The sequence below is a fragment of the Scardinius erythrophthalmus genome (genome assembly GCF_964197995.2).
Source record: "Scardinius erythrophthalmus genome assembly, chromosome: 8".
Taxonomy (NCBI): domain Eukaryota; kingdom Metazoa; phylum Chordata; class Actinopteri; order Cypriniformes; family Leuciscidae; genus Scardinius; species Scardinius erythrophthalmus.
Genome location: NC_138228.1, coordinates 30,940,273 through 30,959,394, shown reverse-complemented (window position 1 = coordinate 30,959,394; position 19,122 = coordinate 30,940,273). Strand labels below are relative to the sequence as shown.

The 19,122-nt window shown below is 41.1% G+C and overlaps 1 protein-coding gene across 2 annotated transcripts in view; it reads left to right on the top strand.

Moving 5' to 3' along the window:
* Positions 1-19,122, top strand: part of dhx36 (DEAH (Asp-Glu-Ala-His) box polypeptide 36) — a 237,501-nt gene that overhangs the window by 114,881 nt on the left and 103,498 nt on the right. The gene's annotated exons all lie outside the window — the stretch shown is intronic.

Below are 19,122 nucleotides of genomic sequence, written 5' to 3'. Positions count from 1 at the left end.
ACCCTAGCCAAATGCAAAACTGGTGAAAAACAGTCCAAAAAGATGAGTAGGGAAAAAATGTCAGTGGCCTCCACATGTAAAACCATTCCTGTTTTGGGGTTGTCTCACTGTTGCCCATCTAGTGCACCTACTGTTAATTTCATTAACACTAAAGCAGCTGAAACTGATTACCAACCCCCTCTGTTACTTAACTGACCAGATCAATATCCCAGGAGTTTAACTGACTTGATGCTATTCTCTGATTAAAAAGTGTTCCCTTTATTTTTTTGAGCAGTGTATTATTCATAGTCTGTGTTTGCTCAAACTGATTTGTTAAAATTTAAAAGATGAATGATGATACAGTGCTATGCATAAGTTTAGACACTCATGCTAAAGTTGACTAAAAAGAGGAATAAAAAATCATCTTTTGGAAATTGAACTTAATGCCTTAATTAAAAAAAAAATAGGAAAAATCCAACCTTTAAGGACACCAATTTTCTTTGTGAATGAATAATGTATCCGTAGAACTCCATGCCAATCTCTAGGTATGGTGAAGGCTATGTCATGATGTGAGGCTATTTTAATTCCAAAGGCCAAGGGAACTTTATCAGGATGCATAGTATCCTGGATCCATGAAGTAACTGGCCTTTAAAAATAAAAATCTGCCTGCCTATGGGAATTTTCTATTCCTATGGGAATTTAACATAGGGGTGTCCAGACTTATGCACCCTGTATTTTAAGGAAGAACATTTATTTATTTACGATACATTATTCATTCACAAAGAAAATTGGTGTCCTTAAAGGTTGGATTTTTCCTAATGTTTTTAATTAAGGCATTAAGTTCAATTTCCAAAAGATGATTTTTTTATTCCTCTTTTTAGTCAACTTTAGCATGGGTGTCTAAACTTATGCATAGCACTGTAGGTGAGAGCACTAGTGAAATGGATAAAATATTGATGATGATCATGATAGTAATTCCAATCATACTCTGTAATTTTGACAGGAAAAAAACAATAAGGAATATTATTTACATGTAGTGCATCAGTTTAAAGGGTTAGTTCACCCAAAAATGGAAATTCTGTCAGTAATTACTCACCCTCATGTTGTTCTAACCCCGTTACACGTTCATCTAATTTTCACAAATTAAGATATTTTTGATTAAATCTGAGAGTTGGATCACTCCTCCATAGGCTTCTATGGGATCGAAACTTGCCGGCCCAGAAAAGTTGGTAAAGACTAGGGTTGCAAAATTATGGGAATTTTCAAAGATGGAAACTTTCCATGGGAATTAATGGGAATTTAAGGGAATTTAAGGGAATTAACAGGAATTTATGGGAATAAACGGGAATAAACTGGGAATTTTCAAAGTTGAGGGTTGGCTCTTCATAGGGAACTTAAATATAGTTGAGGAAAGTATATTTTAGCATAATCTTGACTAAAACAAACAGATGCCATTCAAATACACTTGAATATCCATGCCATTCCTCAATCACATGCACATAGCACACTGATTACTGCAGGGCTACTGAGACCACACCCCCTACTGGCACTGTGCATGCCTCCATCACATGTACAGAAGCCCAAAGCACAAGACTATTGAAGGCACACATTTGAGCCTGTGGACTAAACAAAGTGAAGTAAGTTTTGATGATATTATGGGGAAATATATTTATTAAATGTTTAAATTGCAAATATCACATACAAATGTATTCATCTAGTAGATAGCAAGCTGATAAGTTAGATGCTAAATAAGCTAGCATAACTTTGTTTACCACATAAGTAGGGCTGGGCGGTATGACTGTATATATCGTTACCGCAGAAGAAAATGTCAACCGTAACATATTTTTTTATTCCGTGTATACCGCAACATGTATATAAGTAGGCGTGGTTAACTCGCGTGCAGCTTGTGTGAGACGGAGACACTGATATTTGTCAAAGAAACATGAAGAAAGACCAAGAGGATCCACAAAAGGAATTACGTTTTCAAAATTAACGTGATATTTTCGGAGGGGAAGGCGCAGAAGTCAACTAGAGCAGTGCAGCACACTGAAAGTTTAGAGAGACGCACATGCTCGCAACGGGGCTTACTTGACAACAAGTTCATATATCAATATTCTAACGAATAGAAATAACCTTAAATAATGTATCTATCCGTCTCTTATGTGTACAGTTACTTTCAGAGTGGATGCACAAGCAGTTGCCGTGGTAATGAATATTTCCAAAATTCCCCAGCTTAACTTCCCATGGAAATTTACCGGAAATTTTCCGCCCCTTTGCAACCCTAGTAAAGACATCGTTAAAATAGTTCAAGTGACTACAGTGGCTCAACCATAAGTTTATCAAGTGAATGTAGCCACATTGGCTATGAATCATGGCTCATTGAATCAGAACATAAACGCACATTCCTTCTTGCTGTCCCACTCTGAACCCCCGAAGGTAAATCAGTTGCTTTGGCTCCAGCTAGTCGGCCAATTGACTTTTACGACACTAATTTCACCTCAGAGACATTCCGAACCCCCCTTTCCCCTCTCTGGACCACAGAGAGATAACGAAACTTGAAACTTTCTACACACACACAAACACACACAAACATCCCTTTGTGTTTAAATTAGGATAGAATATACTTTAATTTATGTACAATTACATTAGGCATGTGTGATTTAGTTTGGCTTTATAATAGAGGTGTGGTTTTGAAATGTATTCTTTAATCAATAGTGTTTTAGTAAGAGAATGTTCAACAATATTCTCTGGCAATTGCCTTCCCCCCACTTTGCTGTTTTATTGCCTAAAGGAATGTCCAGCAACAAAGATTTTAGGAGTGGAGCAGTGTTAATCTTTAACCCTACTTAAATCCTACATTTTCTATATGTATAACCATTGAAGAAATATGTAAACCTGAATGTAATTTCTCTTTTCCACGATTGTTCTTCTCTGTGATGGGTTGTTGTATTCTTGTAAACCTTAAAGGAATAATGTTTCAGATGTGCACCGTTGCAATCATAGATATGCCATGTGGATCTTTTTAAAAAGTCTAATTTTCATTCCCACTTGTAAATGCACATCACATTTTAGGTTAGTCTTATTCCCAGTTTGTTAATCGAACTTTTAATACTTATCTTACAGAGTAAGAAGGTACTTCTAGGCCGTAGCTTTTAAACATACCAAATTTGGTCTTGAATTAAACCTCCATATACCCGTAGGAAAGATATGGATACCAAATTATGATAAAATGCATTTTACTGCAGTTATAATTGTTTAACGTAGAAATGGCATGATCCTAAGACTGCCATAAAACATGCAAATCAAACTCATAGTGAGACAAAGAACTTTTCTCCCGCCTGGAATTTTGCATTCCAATTGGCTCAAGCCCCAGGGAGGAGTGAAATTCCTGTGCCCTAGAAAAGCGGTTACACTCCGCGTTCTGCTGAGTTGAGTCCGGTATTTTCTTTCGTCTTGTTTGTTCCTGCTTGTTCGAACCCTCCTCATCAGGGAGACCATCAATGGCTCCCGTTTAGGGGGCTTTATATTTTATTTTCTTTAAGTCTTTTAGTTTTGTTTCGTCTTCGAACTTCAGCCGACAACTTCAACTCAAAGTGAACCTTTAAACTGCGCGCCCCGAAGATACGAGGAAACACGCCCCGCTCTTAAAGGAGCTCTTCTTCAGCAAATACAAAGAGAACCATGTGCATGCAAGTATCGATTATTGAATTGAACTTACAATGTGATTTCTTTGTTGTCTCTTACGGGTTACTGTCTGTGATTTTTGCCATGCTGAGATCATCTCGGTGATCTCTCTCGTCCTGAAACTTTAGTTTCACTTTCTCCCTTCCTCTCCCTTTCTCATCTGTTATCCTTTTAGTCTTGTATTTTGTTTACGTGTCCTGTACATACATTTACTCGTGTAAATTGTAGAACTTGTATTCCTTAGTTCGATGTAGTATTAGTCCAATTATTAAATTCCATATGCCCTTGACTGACTCTGATTTAATTGCCCATGTTACTTAGTCCCTGAAATGTTCGATCTTAGCTATATGCTTTACCTTGGTAGGCTACGATTTAAGTAACCTAATTTTAGTCTACAAACACAGAGAGTGTCTTTTCAAGGCCTGGAAAAGATACTCTTTCTCGTGTTTGTAAGAAGGATAATTTTCCTTGAGAGTTAATTTAATCTTACGTACAATCTGTTCGCTGGACAAACAGATTGTTTAATAACTAAATTAATTCCATTAAAGTTATCCCATAACTTCGAGCTGAAATAAGAACAATTGATGTATTAATGACGAACCATAACCCGTTATGGTAATCGTTCATATATCAATCTAGTTCAGCTGCGATAAATTAATGTAACTGTAACATACAAAATATTAATCATATTCATGATTAATTATTAAAATTCCCTATAGATCATTTGAGCTAATATTAATATTAATGTACGACCCATTGTTTTTACATGTTTTGGTGGAGAACGCGACGCATTTCAAACTTTGTTTATGGGCAATATTCAGTTTCAGTCTGTTTATATGGTTATTAATAATTTTTGCGCATTATGAAATTATGAATTTGTGAGTTAAGTCGCTAACGCGAACTCACTCCTAACTGTCCAAGGCAAAAAGCCGAAGTCAGTAGGCCTAACGTACATTTTAACAAGTTGCTAAAATATGCCTAGACGATTTTAGCACTGTTAAATGCTACGTACACTGCAGTATTTAATATTACAAATGTCCTGTTAAGAGATGAAGAAATATCTCTGCAGTTGATACATTTCTAATATTTGTTTTAAATCGCTGTGAACGAAGAATTCTCACGTGCGTACTACCGGTATTAATAAATATGTTTTCTAAGCGAGAGTCCTTATTAAACATAGGCCTTGCATGCATGCAATATCGTTATTGAATTCGTGGTTAGTCCAGTGATATTCAACAAAACGGTAAACTCCTGGTTAACATTGACCTAGCTAATCAATCGAAAACCTAAATACACAAATCAAGTGCTATTTTGATAAATGTGTAATATGGGAGTCTAGCAACAGACGGAAAATTCCTGTTGTCCACATTTGAGTATTTGCGGGAAGAAACCCCGCCATACTTTCCTGTGCAGTATTAATAGCACCAAAAGGTCCGCCGAGACCTCTGTCCTATTTGTGAGTGTTGCAGAAATCAGCGCGTGACGCGAGCTGAAAAGCTCTTAGCGTTTGAATCACATTGAAGTTGTGTAATTCCATTTACTAAACGCCAGAGGGCGTAAGTGTTTAGCAGCCTCAAATTACCCCTTTGCCCTCTGATTTCCGCCTGCATGAGCGCAACAACGCCATCTCGTGGCCAGTTATCAGATAACGCTCTCTTTACGGCTGAATTCATTTCCCTGTGAATTAATGTTTAAACTCTAAATAACTATTCGCATTTATAGCTTTGCTCGTGCGTTTATTATTTTGTGTTAGACAATTTTCCTGCTTTTGGACTGATACATTAACTCTGAGTTTGGTTCAAACAAGATTTGGATTAAAACTCAGATTAAATCTCAGCCATTCCCTTAGAGGAAACAACGGCACCTAGTGGCCGCCACCCGCGAGGTCGGTTCACTCAGCTCTCTTTCCTCTCTTTTCAAATCCTTTCGTGAATTGTTTACTTCCACTTTTCTCTTTTGATTATCGTAATAATTATTGATGAGACTTCACTGTTACCATTAATTATTATGGGTTATTATTCTGAGTTTTCCTTTTACATGTTCTTTACATGCTCATTCAAATTTGATTTAAACTAGTTTGAATTTTAAATTTAAATTGAGTTGTGTATTCACCCACTGATATCCACTTGGAGGAAACAGCACCATCGTGTGGCCTTGTTGATACTAAGTCGGCATCACTATTTTCCTCCTTTCACTTTTATATCGGCTTTCTCTCCTGATTATTTTTATAAATAGGACTGATACTTTAGTGTATCTGGATTATTATAAGATATTCTGATTTTTACATTTCCTTACATGCTTATTTTAAATTTTAATTTAAACAAGTTTTGAATTTTTAATTTGAATTAAGTTTTATGTTTGCCAGGTTAAGCACAGAGAGGAAGCACGCCCCCTTGTGGTGAAAACCAGCTACTGCGGCCTGCTTCTTCTCCCGTGTTTCAATCCTGTCCCTTTCTATTTTGATTTTTAAATTTTTATTTTTTTATTCTATTATTTTATTTCTACTGTTATTCTTTTCCTTCTCTCTTTTGGGTTAGGTCATTGATAAGTAACATTATCATAATCTCCTTTTGTTTATTATTATTTAGTAAAACCTTTGACTCTTATTGCCACATAAATAACTAATCCATTTGGTTTAAACAAACTAGCCTTAATTCACTTTAAGTTTCACTTGTTTATCCTTTGTGTATTTATAGGTGGCATTCACTAGAGCACTGTGGGAAGTTGCAGTCATCTCGGATTGGTTTCCGCGAGCGAGGTTGTCCAACCGGCGTTACTGACACTCGCCGTTCTGTGAGTTTCGGACACTTCCGAATCCCGTACCATCGTTGCGGCACGCAACTTCGACATTAGCAATTTGGCACTCCAAAGGTCAACCGCGCCAGCCGACACACACAAAGCAATTTTGGGACAATAAACCCGAACTGAGGCCTAAAAGTGGGCCACTCTCCGGAGAGTTCCGGGCTAAAACCCAATTTTGTCGTATTGTCTGGCCGGGGAAACCTTGGTGTTGCCAGGTTGTGTTTTAAAGTCGCAAGTTGTCTGAGAGGGCACAGCGAGGTACAGGGAGAAAACGAAGTTGCCCGAGAACACTGCGGTCAAGTGTTGGGAACCGTCGGAGGGGTTGACTTAGCCACGGATCCCACCAGAGCGGCTTCAATTCACCACAGGTTAATCTAAATTTAGTAAAACCCATTCCACTTACTATAAGCCACAGAATATTAGATATTCCCCCGGGTATATTCTAGATGTATGGCCCACTTTTCCCTCTTCTCTAAGCCATACCATCTTCGTAGGTTTCCTACCCCCCAAAAGCCCCCACTCACCTGGTGGCCTATCTTAAACCCTAACAGTGGTAATAGCTTAGGTCTCTTTATCCTCTTGAACACGTACTGTGTTACTATTCTGTTTATTTAATTTCAGACCTAGTCATCACTAGTGTTTTGTTTACCTTAGTCTTTTCTATCCCTTGTTCTGTTGTGATTTGTTTCTTTCATTTCACTTAGAGACAGTAACCTATGAGAGCCACCAAGGAAGCTAGATAATAGGGCGACAAACCAAGCAGCCGGTGTCATCACGTGACCCGCGAGGCTACTGCCTGTCAAATCTCTAGTTCGGGTCCTTCGACCCAAGTCAATTGGCTCCGCTAACTGTCTAACTGTGCATCAGTTAGCCCAAAATTCTCATAAACGGCATAGCCCGTATGAGTATAGCTCTTTAACCTTAGAACGAACTTGCATTGGTCTCTTTGTGTGTGTGCTGTGCTTCTCTCGCCTACAGTGAAGCCAATATGTCCCGTGCATCCAGTCCCGCGGTCCGTCGGGAGCACTTAGCGACATGGCTGGAAGCGACAACGAGCACCTTCCTGCCCAAGGAAGCCAGTGACCTGCAGCATCTGAACCAAACGCAGCTGGACACTGAGCTGGACCAGCTGATGGCACAGGATCCTAGCCAGAGTTACACCCACAAAGAACTCGCCAGGATCACCGGGACCCTAGCTCACCTCCTCGTCGCCCAGGCACGGCTCAGCGAACGGAGCAACATCGACCTGGAGCAGCAAGCCGCAACGCTAAAGCTTCAAGCGGATGAGGCCTGGAAGGACCAGGCCCGGACCCAGAGTCGTCTAGATCAGCTCCTCCTCGAGACCCAGAGCCAGCGCGAGAAAGAGGACGCCACAGATCCAGAACTACAGAAAGAAGTAGAAAGACTTCGAAATGCCCTGCAAGATCTGCGCCTCGACACAGACCAAAGAGAACAGTTGGAGAGAGAAACCAGAAAAGAACTCGACGAAAAACTCCAACAAGGTGAAGCTCTCCTTGCAAGAGCAGAGACTGAAATAAAAGACAGAGACGCTAAAGCCAGGGCCTGCGAGAAACACTGCGAGTGAACACCCCCAGATCTACTACAACCGACTCCGACAAGCCTTCTTCGGAGCACAGAATGAGCCAGGGATGGAACAGGATGTTACATTTAGAACTCTTTTCCTGCGGAATCTCCATCCAACCTTATCCCATCATATTGGGGTTTTGGCCGATGCACGGGCCATGTCTACCCAACAGCTGCGTGACTTAGCCCATAAAGCTTACACCAAGCAAAAGACTATTTCTGAAAAGACTGTGAAAGACCCCACAATCTATTCTGTCTCTGAACACTGTTCAAAACTGACTTTAGAGGGTGTCCCACAACACCACAGTCACAGACATTTTTACAGAGAGTCACGACCGTTCCAAACCAGCAGAGGGCAACACAATCGCGGTGGTGCTCGTCCAAAGCACCAGAGCGAGCGCTCTAAAAGATTCCGGGAAACCGGCCGGCGACCCAAGAAGAGCCGATCTCCACCGTCCAGGACAACTAGCCCCGACAGAAAGTGGAACCACTCTCGACACGACACTGGTAAGCTCAAGCCTGAGCCCACATCAGATAACCACAGTGCATCCACGTCTGAGACAGCAGAGATCCTAAAAGTGCTGAAAGAGCTTCTTCACCAAAAACGTTGCAAGGAAGACAAGAAGGACGAGCCAGACATCTTATGTCTAAGCATAAGAACTGAAACCAAACCGTCTGACCGCCATCTGACTGAGCCAAGCACCCCGAACACTGCTCATCATCCACAGACCACAGAGCTAACTGTCACATCACAACGTGACAGCATCACCCAAGCCCCACAGCTGACAGCTGCACACCATGAACGAAACAGCACACCTCCTCACACCAGGTACCAAAATACCAAGGTACCAGAAAACGCTGTTCTGTCTAACTGCCCCCACAGCAAGCTACACGAGACCGGTCCTAACCACCCAACGACCGTCACACCTGCCATGCCAACATTCCTGGGCAACCTAATCAAAAAGGGGGTGGCCCAAAAACTCTACCTGAACATCACGTTGGAAGAGGAAGTGAGCATGGAAGCCCTGATAGACACAGGATCGGACATTACGGTGATCTCAAATCAACTGTTCCAAAGACTCCAATTTAAAGCTAAGAGACAAGACCGAACTCTTACACCTCAAACTTGTGAACTGAACGTACAGTCATACAGTCAACATGACATCCGGCTCGAACAGGTAGCCCCCATTCACCTGACGATTGGTCCTTTGAGTCTAGTCCATCCCGTGTTCATCTCAAAAATGGACACTTTTCCGTTCCTCATCGGCAGAGACCTTCTAGATCGTTTTGAACCGTTACTGGACTTGAAACAGCTCAAAGTCTGGGCTCAAGTACGAGAACTTTGCCCCCTCCAGTCACAGCCAGACGGTCAGGTCACAACGGTCTCAGAGTTCATGGGAACTCCCACAGCCAGCCAAAAAGACACAGACTCAGCACCAACGGAAGGTTCGAATCCGCTACCCTGCACCTTACAGCCCACCAAAGACTTTGACACTTGCTGCCTCAATGTCATGACTGACCTGCAGCGACATGACCTCATTCAAGCCATTGCCAAGCCTGGCGCACTAAACAACAAGCTGTGGCCACTTTCAACCCACCCACCCACCCTAAAGAAAGTGAAGATTAAACACAGCATAAGAACTTTACAAGCTCAACTGCCTACCTCAGAGCCGCTTACGCTGGCTCCGCTGTTTACAAAGACAACCATAACTGACATGCGGACTTCTGACATCCACATCAAGACTTTAAATGCCCACCTCTCAAAACCCTCCAACCACCCTCGCATGCCGTCTGACCTCACTGACAACCAGTGCCTCAGACCACTGCATAACACAACACACATGCTGCGCGTACAGAACAACATTATGAGTTGTGCACCGATTGACATCACAATGCCAAGGCTTGTACTGCCACGGCGCACAAAGGGGGATAAACTGCTAATGTTCATCTATAACGCATCATGTGCTGCACAACGCAACACCAGAGACACTGACGAGACACTGAAGCAAGCGACAAGCCGACAGCAAGATGTGGCAAAACATGGGCCAAGGCGAACTAAACCCAGTCGCCGCCCACAAAGTAAAAAGACTGCCCTGTCCAATCAAAGACAACCCTTGCTGGCTTCTTCCTCCCCTTTCTCTCTCTCTCTCCCTGTTGTCTGTGCCAGGTTGCTGCTGTGGTTCGCCATGCTGTACTGTTTGCCAACCAGAGGACAGCTGCCACCGAGAGAACGACCGAGACCCCAGATCACTGACGGCAGGACCTACCCCCAGCAAGTGCATGTTCGACTCATCCAGCCCCGCCCGGTCTACAGAGCACACCACCCCAGCTCTGTAGCCCAATACATCTGGACAAGTGTCCGACGGACAGAGGACTCCCTCTCTCACGCCGAGGCCAAGGCCGAACACATGTTCAACCAACTTGAGATAATGACTGTTGCACAATCGGGACTCCTAAGCACCAACCACCACTCCAGCCAGTTCCTGGGAGCATTGCTCAGAACCGGAGCTGCTGCCAGAACTCTGTTTAACATTGGTGTGTCCAGTGTAAATGCAGCGAACCAGACTGCAAACTCCATGAAGCCGCAGTTTACTGTCTCACAGAGTGACTTTGTCCAGACTCAGCTGGTTACAGTGCCAACGACAGACATGCTGTGGGAGGTTAGCTCCTCCAATGACAGCATAGCCACAGGTGTAATCCCACCATACCTGATACTAAGCCTGATGCTAACTGTGCTGGTTTCCGCCATCAACATGCCAGCTGACTTTCTACAAAAACACCTGGCCTACTCTCTGGGTAGCGCCATCTCACTCTGCTTCGATCCCGAGCAGAGAGAAGTGGGCCTTCTCCTAAATCCGCCTATCATCGAGTCAAGCCAAGTCTACAGACTTACAGGCATTTGCAAGGTCAGATTTTGGGAAAACAACACCCACCTCAAGATAAGCCCTCCAGACGTGGTGGCCTACCACGATGGCGACACACAACGGTACTCAGCTCCAAACCTACACCTGTGTACTATGACCAAAGACATTTGTTATCTCTGCCTTAGCAAACCCTTACTCAGAGACAACGCTGAAGAAATCTGCGGGTTGCACCCCCTGGTCAGCAAAGTCACCCACACACAAGCAGAGATAGCAGGTGAAAGGTGGCGTGCTAACGCACCTGTGCACACCGCCACTGTCACTCACGACCAGCATGACACAACCAGCCGTGTCAACATGCTCAACCAGAAAATGGGACTTCAAGTACTGAAAGGTGTCATCCTACACCTTGATGGCCTGACATGGTACCAGCTTCCCAGCAAAGAGTACCAGACAGCACTGAAACTACCATCCTCCAAAAACTTCAACGTCACCTTGAATCCAGGACTGGAACTCCGTAGTGAGAAAAGGGGGTCCCAACTCATGGACATTGCTCCTGCCAACAAAGCCCTCCGAGCACCGGCTCGACGGCCCGTTCTGAACACTTCATCTGCGGTCCGAGGCTGGAACGCCGCCGACATTGGGCTGTGCACCTTTGCAGGTTTCAGACGGAATCCCCAGAAAGGTGGTGTCAAGTCAGAGACCACGCCGAACCTCATCGAGCTGAATCCTCAGCTCCAAGCACCACCTGCCTTCCTACCGTCATGATCCACCTGCTACACGACTGTCATGATTCACCTGCCATGTGACCATTGTGATGATTGTCGTCCGACGATGTCCACACGGACTTCACCGGACGAAAAGGGGGAATGTAGCCACATTGGCTATGAATCATGGCTCATTGAATCAGAACATAAACGCACATTCCTTCTTGCTGTCCCACTCTGAACCCCCGAAGGTAAATCAGTTGCTTTGGCTCCAGCTAGTCGGCCAATTGACTTTTACGACACTAATTTCACCTCAGAGACATTCCGAACCCCCCTTTCCCCTCTCTGGACCACAGAGAGATAACGAAACTTGAAACTTTCTACACACACACAAACACACACAAACATCCCTTTGTGTTTAAATTAGGATAGAATATACTTTAATTTATGTACAATTACATTAGGCATGTGTGATTTAGTTTGGCTTTATAATAGAGGTGTGGTTTTGAAATGTATTCTTTAATCAATAGTGTTTTAGTAAGAGAATGTTCAACAATATTCTCTGGCAATTGCCTTCCCCCCACTTTGCTGTTTTATTGCCTAAAGGAATGTCCAGCAACAAAGATTTTAGGAGTGGAGCAGTGTTAATCTTTAACCCTACTTAAATCCTACATTTTCTATATGTATAACCATTGAAGAAATATGTAAACCTGAATGTAATTTCTCTTTTCCACGATTGTTCTTCTCTGTGATGGGTTGTTGTATTCTTGTAAACCTTAAAGGAATAATGTTTCAGATGTGCACCGTTGCAATCATAGATATGCCATGTGGATCTTTTTAAAAAGTCTAATTTTCATTCCCACTGGTAAATGCACATCACATTTTAGGTTAGTCTTATTCTCAGTTTGTTAATCGAACTTTTAATACTTATCTTACAGAGTAAGAAGGTACTTCTAGGCCGTAGCTTTTAAACATACCAAATTTGGTCTTGAATTAAACCTCCATATACCCGTAGGAAAGATATGGATACCAAATTATGATAAAATGCATTTTACTGCAGTTATAATTGTTTAACGTAGAAATGGCATGATCCTAAGACTGCCATAAAACATGCAAATCAAACTCATAGTGAGACAAAGAACTTTTCTCCCGCCTGGAATTTCGCATTCCAATTGGCTCAAGCCCCAGGGAGGAGTGAAATTCCTGTGCCCTAGAAAAGCGGTTACACTCCGCGTTCTGCTGAGTTGAGTCCGGTATTTTCTTTCGTCTTGTTTGTTCCTGCTTGTTCGAACCCTCCTCATCAGGGAGACCATCAATGGCTCCCGTTTAGGGGGCTTTATATTTTATTTTCTTTAAGTCTTTTAGTTTTGTTTCGTCTTCGAACTTCAGCCGACAACTTCAACTCAAAGTGAACCTTTAAACTGCGCGCCCCGAAGATACGAGGAAACACGCCCCGCTCTTAAAGGAGCTCTTCTTCAGCAAATACAAAGAGAACCATGTGCATGCAAGTATCGATTATTGAATTGAACTTACAATGTGATTTCTTTGTTGTCTCTTACGGGTTACTGTCTGTGATTTTTGCCATGCTGAGATCATCTCGGTGATCTCTCTCGTCCTGAAACTTTAGTTTCACTTTCTCCCTTCCTCTCCCTCTCTCATCTGTTATCCGTTTAGTCTTGTATTTTGTTTACGTGTCCTGTACATACATTTACTCGTGTAAATTGTAGAACTTGTATTCCTTAGTTCGATGTAGTATTAGTCCAATTATTAAATTCCATATGCCCTTGACTGACTCTGATTTAATTGCCCATGTTACTTAGTCCCTGAAATGTTCGATCTTAGCTATATGCTTTACCTTGGTAGGCTACGATTTAAGTAACCTAATTTTAGTCTACAAACACCGAGAGTGTCTTTTCAAGGCCTGGAAAAGATACTCTTTCTCGTGTTTGTAAGAAGGATAATTTTCCTTGAGAGTTAATTTAATCTTACGTACAATCTGTTCGCTGGACAAACAGATTGTTTGATAACTAAATTAATTCCATTAAAGTTATCCCATAACTTCGAGCTGAAATAAGAACAATTGATGTATTAATGACGAACCATAACCCGTTATGGTAATCGTTCATATATCAATCTAGTTCAGCTGCGATAAATTAATGTAACTGTAACATACAAAATATTAATCATATTCATGATTAATTATTAAAATTCCCTATAGATCATTTGAGCTAATATTAATATTAATGTACGACCCATTGTTTTTACATGAATTTGAAATTCACAAACAAAAATAATGACTTCATTCAACTATTCATTTTCTTCTGTGTGGGCTTGAGTGAATTCACGTTGTGTAACAGCGCAGCGCTTCTGTGTTGTACGTCACCACGTAGGCTCACGCATCACCAGAGGTGTCAAAAGTATTCACATTCATTACTCAAGTAGAAGTATAGATACTAGGGTTTAAAAAGACTTCTGTAGAAGTTGAAGTATCAACTCAAGCTTTTTACTCAAGTAAAAGTATAAAAGTACTGGTTTCAAAACTACTTAAAGGGATACTCCACCGTCTTTTCATATTAAACTATGTTATTCCCTTAACTAAGACGAGTTGATACATACCTCTCTCGTCTCAGTGCGTGCACTCAATCTCTCTGGCGCGCGGCGAAACTTTGTTCACTCAGTTCATTCAATATGGGCCAAGAAGAGAAGCTACCAGACACCTCCACGTTTTCCCTATTTAAACACAGTTACTCGCGTAGTGTAACTCGACCTAGGACGGTGACACAAAACAAAACGTTGCGCTTTTCTAAGCGTGTAAAATGGATAACTATATTGTATGGCGGAATACCATAGCAAGTGCTTGTAAGCACTTCGTCTTGGCGGAGTAATATCTTCACCAGAGGGAGCGGGGGCCGGTGAGAGGATTTTTCACGAGTGAAGATATTACTCCGATATTACTTTTACTTCATATTAAACATAGTTTAATATGAAAAGACGGTGGAGTATCCCTTTAAAGTATAAAAGTAAAAGTAATGTAAGGAAAAAAATGCCATTAAGGACAAAAGCTTAGCTTGCCCAGAGGTGTCAAGTAACGAAGTACAAATACTTCGTTACATTACTTAAGTAGAAATTTTTAGTATCTATACTTTACTGGAGTAATTATTTTTCAGACGACTTTTTACTTCTACTCCTTACATTTTTACGCAATTATCTGTACTTTCTACTCCTTACATTTTAAAAATAGCCTCGTTACTCCTAGTTCATTTCGGCTTGTTTTCATTCCGGTTTGTCGTCGTAAAAAAAAAAATTACACAAACGGTTAAGAGCTCTGAGTCCCGCCTCCTGAACACACATCGCTAAACTGATTGGCTTTGTGTTTTCTTTCTAACTTGTGAGAGGCTGTAGTCACATTTGGTTGTGCGAAGCGGCAAAACTCCTCCGAGTCCTAAGGAACAGTGTTGCCAGATTGGGCGGTTTTGAATTTGATTGTGCGGGTAAAAAAGGGTTTGGCCGGGTGGACAAAATTTGGGCTGGTTTGGGGTCAGTTCGGCGGTTTTCAAACATCTACATTTTAAAGTCTAATTGGTTAAAATACTAAACTAAAGTGTGCATGTAGTCCATAAAATCAGTCATCATAACATTACTGTACACACACGCCCATGCAGAGTCAGCTGGCATTGGTGTTGACATCACCGACGAGCACGCACTTTTAGCCAGTCAGCGATCAGCAGGCAGATGCGATTGAGCGCGATAAGTTGTAGCTGTATACTCAAGTGATCGCTAATGCCAAAGTGATATAGTCTACTAAACAGTAAGTAAGATGTATCTACACAGCAAAGAGTGAGATAGTGAGCAACTCTAAAAACGTACATGTGGTGGGAGATATCGATGGTGACCAGGGCTGGACTGGTAATCTGGCATACCGGGCAAATGCCCGGTGGGCCGACGTGCTTTTGGGCCGATACATCTCATACTTTTTTTTTTTTTTTTTACGGCCCATAAAGCTCGTACATCGGCGGCCCATTCATTTTGTTTTGTTTAATTGACGGCGCTGGGTTAGTGCCGGTGTAATGCATTGGTCAAAAAAAAGTACGCGTTGTTTTTTTTTTTTCACTGATAGACCGGCCCATGAAACGCGTAGATCAGCGGCCCATTGGTTGTTTTCTTGATTGACACTGGGCTGGCCCAATCACATCTTTAAACACCTCCCCCCTCTGGGCTCTGAACGAGCGTGCAGTGTCAAGTGTGTATCTGTCAAAATAGTCTGAGAGATGGAGAAGAAACGCAAGGAATGTGCAGAGAAATAGCGTGAAAAATAGATAAAGGCCCTTCAAGCAGATGCTGTAAAATGTGTCAAGATATATATGTTTTCTGCAGCAGCAGGACCTTCATCAGCTTCAGTGGCTGATGAGGAGGATAGTGAGGAGGATCAGGAGAGAGATGAGAAAGTGTAGAGTCCGCGGTAAGCAGAACTACTTTCAAAACACTTTGGCTATGAGTGTAGGAACCCATAACCCAGTTACAGATTATTTCCACATCTGCATAGTTGACGATTACAGAAATTTACTAGAAGTTTAATGAGACGTGTTTTTATCCATGTTCTCCGCCAAAATAAAAGCTTGATGCAGTTTCCGTCAAAATAAAAGTTCATGTGCGTATCGCTTTAAAGTATAGAAATTAGTACAAAACTAATTATGAAAGTTTTATTTATTTTTCAGTGCATTTGTTTTACAATATATGGCTATTAGGCTACTGTCATGAGATTAATATTATATCTAGGCTATTATTATGTAGTAGTGTAATATAGACAGACACTGTTACTAAAAGAGGTTTGGTTTTTTCTTTGTTATATTTGCACACTGAAAATGGGTTGGAGCTTTTAATTTTGAACCCTCAAACCGCACCAGATTGATGAATTTAACATTAAAATGCACAAAATTTTCTTAGGGGGAGCATGCCCCCAAACCCCCCTAGAAGGACTGAGGTCCACCCACCACAGTTTTACCAAAATTCCTTTGAGAAACAATGGAATTGCTATGCCAATGCAGCTTATAGCTTGTTTTTTGGATTCATCACTGTGGAGTATAGTTAAATTGCATTAATAAATTACAATTTTGTACTTATTTCATCTGTTAACTCTCACTCGTTTATACTCACTCATTACATGGCATTAGTGGTTTTAATGAATAGGAGTTGAACAAAAACATATTCAAAGGCGTTCAAAGATGGGTGGTGTTTATGATCATATGTAGTGGGCCAGTCTGGGCCAAAATGCCAGGGCTGATTTTCTGTCCCAGTCCAGCCCTGATGGTGAGTGACTATAACTCTGAGAGGAGAGCACAGTTGAATGACTTGAAATGAAATCAAATATGGGACGTGAAATATGTCCATGGTCATGTGCACACTAGCCTAACCTTACCAGACATCGGTAACTTTTACACCGTCCAGACTGCACTATACTCGACCGTGACAGCTGCTGAAAAAGGTTTGAATCAACGATGAATCCGTTTTGAATGCTAAATTCTGCATTATGTTCTGCAATGTGTACTTTCGAGGGGTAAAGTCATCGGTTCATTTCTTAATTGCAGTGTCCACCTGGACATTTGATTTTAGTCATATTGGCTAATTCTTCTTAATTTTTTATCTGTTTTCCTGGATTTTTTATTTATTTATTTTTATCATTGTTATTTTGTTTTAAGGAGATACAAATTGTGCTTATCAACCTTGAATGACGGTAATGAAATTATATCATATTATTTTGGCAGTAAAATTTTGGGAGTGTGTGTGTGTGTGTGTGTGTGTGTGCAACTCTACATTATAGGGTCAAAATATCCCCACAAAGATGTCAATATCCGAAATCCTCGTCCTTTTGGGGATTTTTTTTTCCTTCAGAAAACAGCTTATAAATCAGACTTTTGTTTTTTGAAAATGTAAAAATGCAGGCAGTTTTCTGTGATCGGTAAGGTTAGTCTATAGGGGATAGAATACACAGTTTGTTTGTACAGTATAAAAATCATTATGTCTATGGAAAGTCCCCATAAAACATGAAAAAATAACATTGCTTGGTCTGTTGGAGGCTGGTCTTGTTGAAATGAGAGGCCTGTTGATCAAATCATCCCAGTCTCATCAGCTGGACTGAAAGAAGTTTCAGTGTTCTTAGGACACTGAAAACATGGCTCAGAGCAATGGTCACAAGTGACACTTGACAGTATTGCTGTGTGTCGTGTCCAACAGGACAAACTGGACAGTATTGATGTGAAACATATGCCAACAGTTCATTTCTGTTAAATGATTAGTTCACTTAGTTAAAAATTAAAATTCTGTCATCATTTACTCACTCAAGTTGTTTCAAACCAGTTTCTTTCTTCTGCTGAACACAAAAGAAGATATTTTGAAGAATGTCGATAACCAGACAGTTGATGGTAGCCATTGACTTCCATAGTATTTTTTTTTCCTACTATGGAAGTCAATGGGGTCCATCCACTGTCTGGGTATCGACATTCTTCAAAATATATTATTTTGTGTTCATCAGAAGAAAGAAATTCATACAGGATTGAAACACTTTGAGGGTGAGTAAATGATTTTCATTTTTGGGTGAACTATATCCCTTTAATGAAAGATGCAGACATGTGTTTGGCTTCTTCAAAAAGCAAGGAACAAGACAGTATTGCACTATTGCATTGCACTATGATCGGAGTAAAGTTAAGTCTCTGTTAAACTGCCACCATGTCTTTATTAGTTATTTGTAACATTACAGAATTAATTAATTTACGTATTGTTAAGGTCAATATAGACTAAAAACCTTAATACATTATCCTATTAATTTCCTGATTCCTCAGCTTATTTAGCTTATTTATTTAGAAAATTAATTTTCTATGGGCATATATACGGCTGAAACAGGTAGCCTAGTGCATCATCTCAAAATTTTCAACATCAACATTTTAATATAATTATAGTCAAATATGGCCTTTAGAAAAATGTGTTTTTTTGAGGAGGTGGGGTAGTGCACTATATAGGCCCCTGTGGCGCGGCCTAAGCTTTTGTCCTTAAAGGAGAACTCCGGTCAATTTTAACATTGAGCTCATTTTTTTGTCAATTTGGAGTGCTGTCAATACAGAGAACAACGACAAAAATCGGTGTTGCCTACACCGTGTTATCCTCTTTTTAAAATTTGCACCCTGTTGACTTCAATGGGGCAATATTTAAACCTGCTTTTAGCCTCTTAACATCCTTGATGTGTCATTACAAGTGCACAGGTCATGTGAGTGATTCCTTCAGAGTGAACACGAGTGAATCTGACTTGTACTTCGTTACTTGACACCACTGCACATCACACACATGACCAGCGTCGGCCAATAGTGAGCATACGTCACCAGGTGAATTCAGATCAGGCCCACACAGAAGAAAATGAATAGTTGAATAAAGCTGTTATTTTGGGTTTTTTTTGTGCACAAAAAGTATTCTAGTCGCTTGATAAACTTATGGTTGAGCCACTGAACTAACCCCTT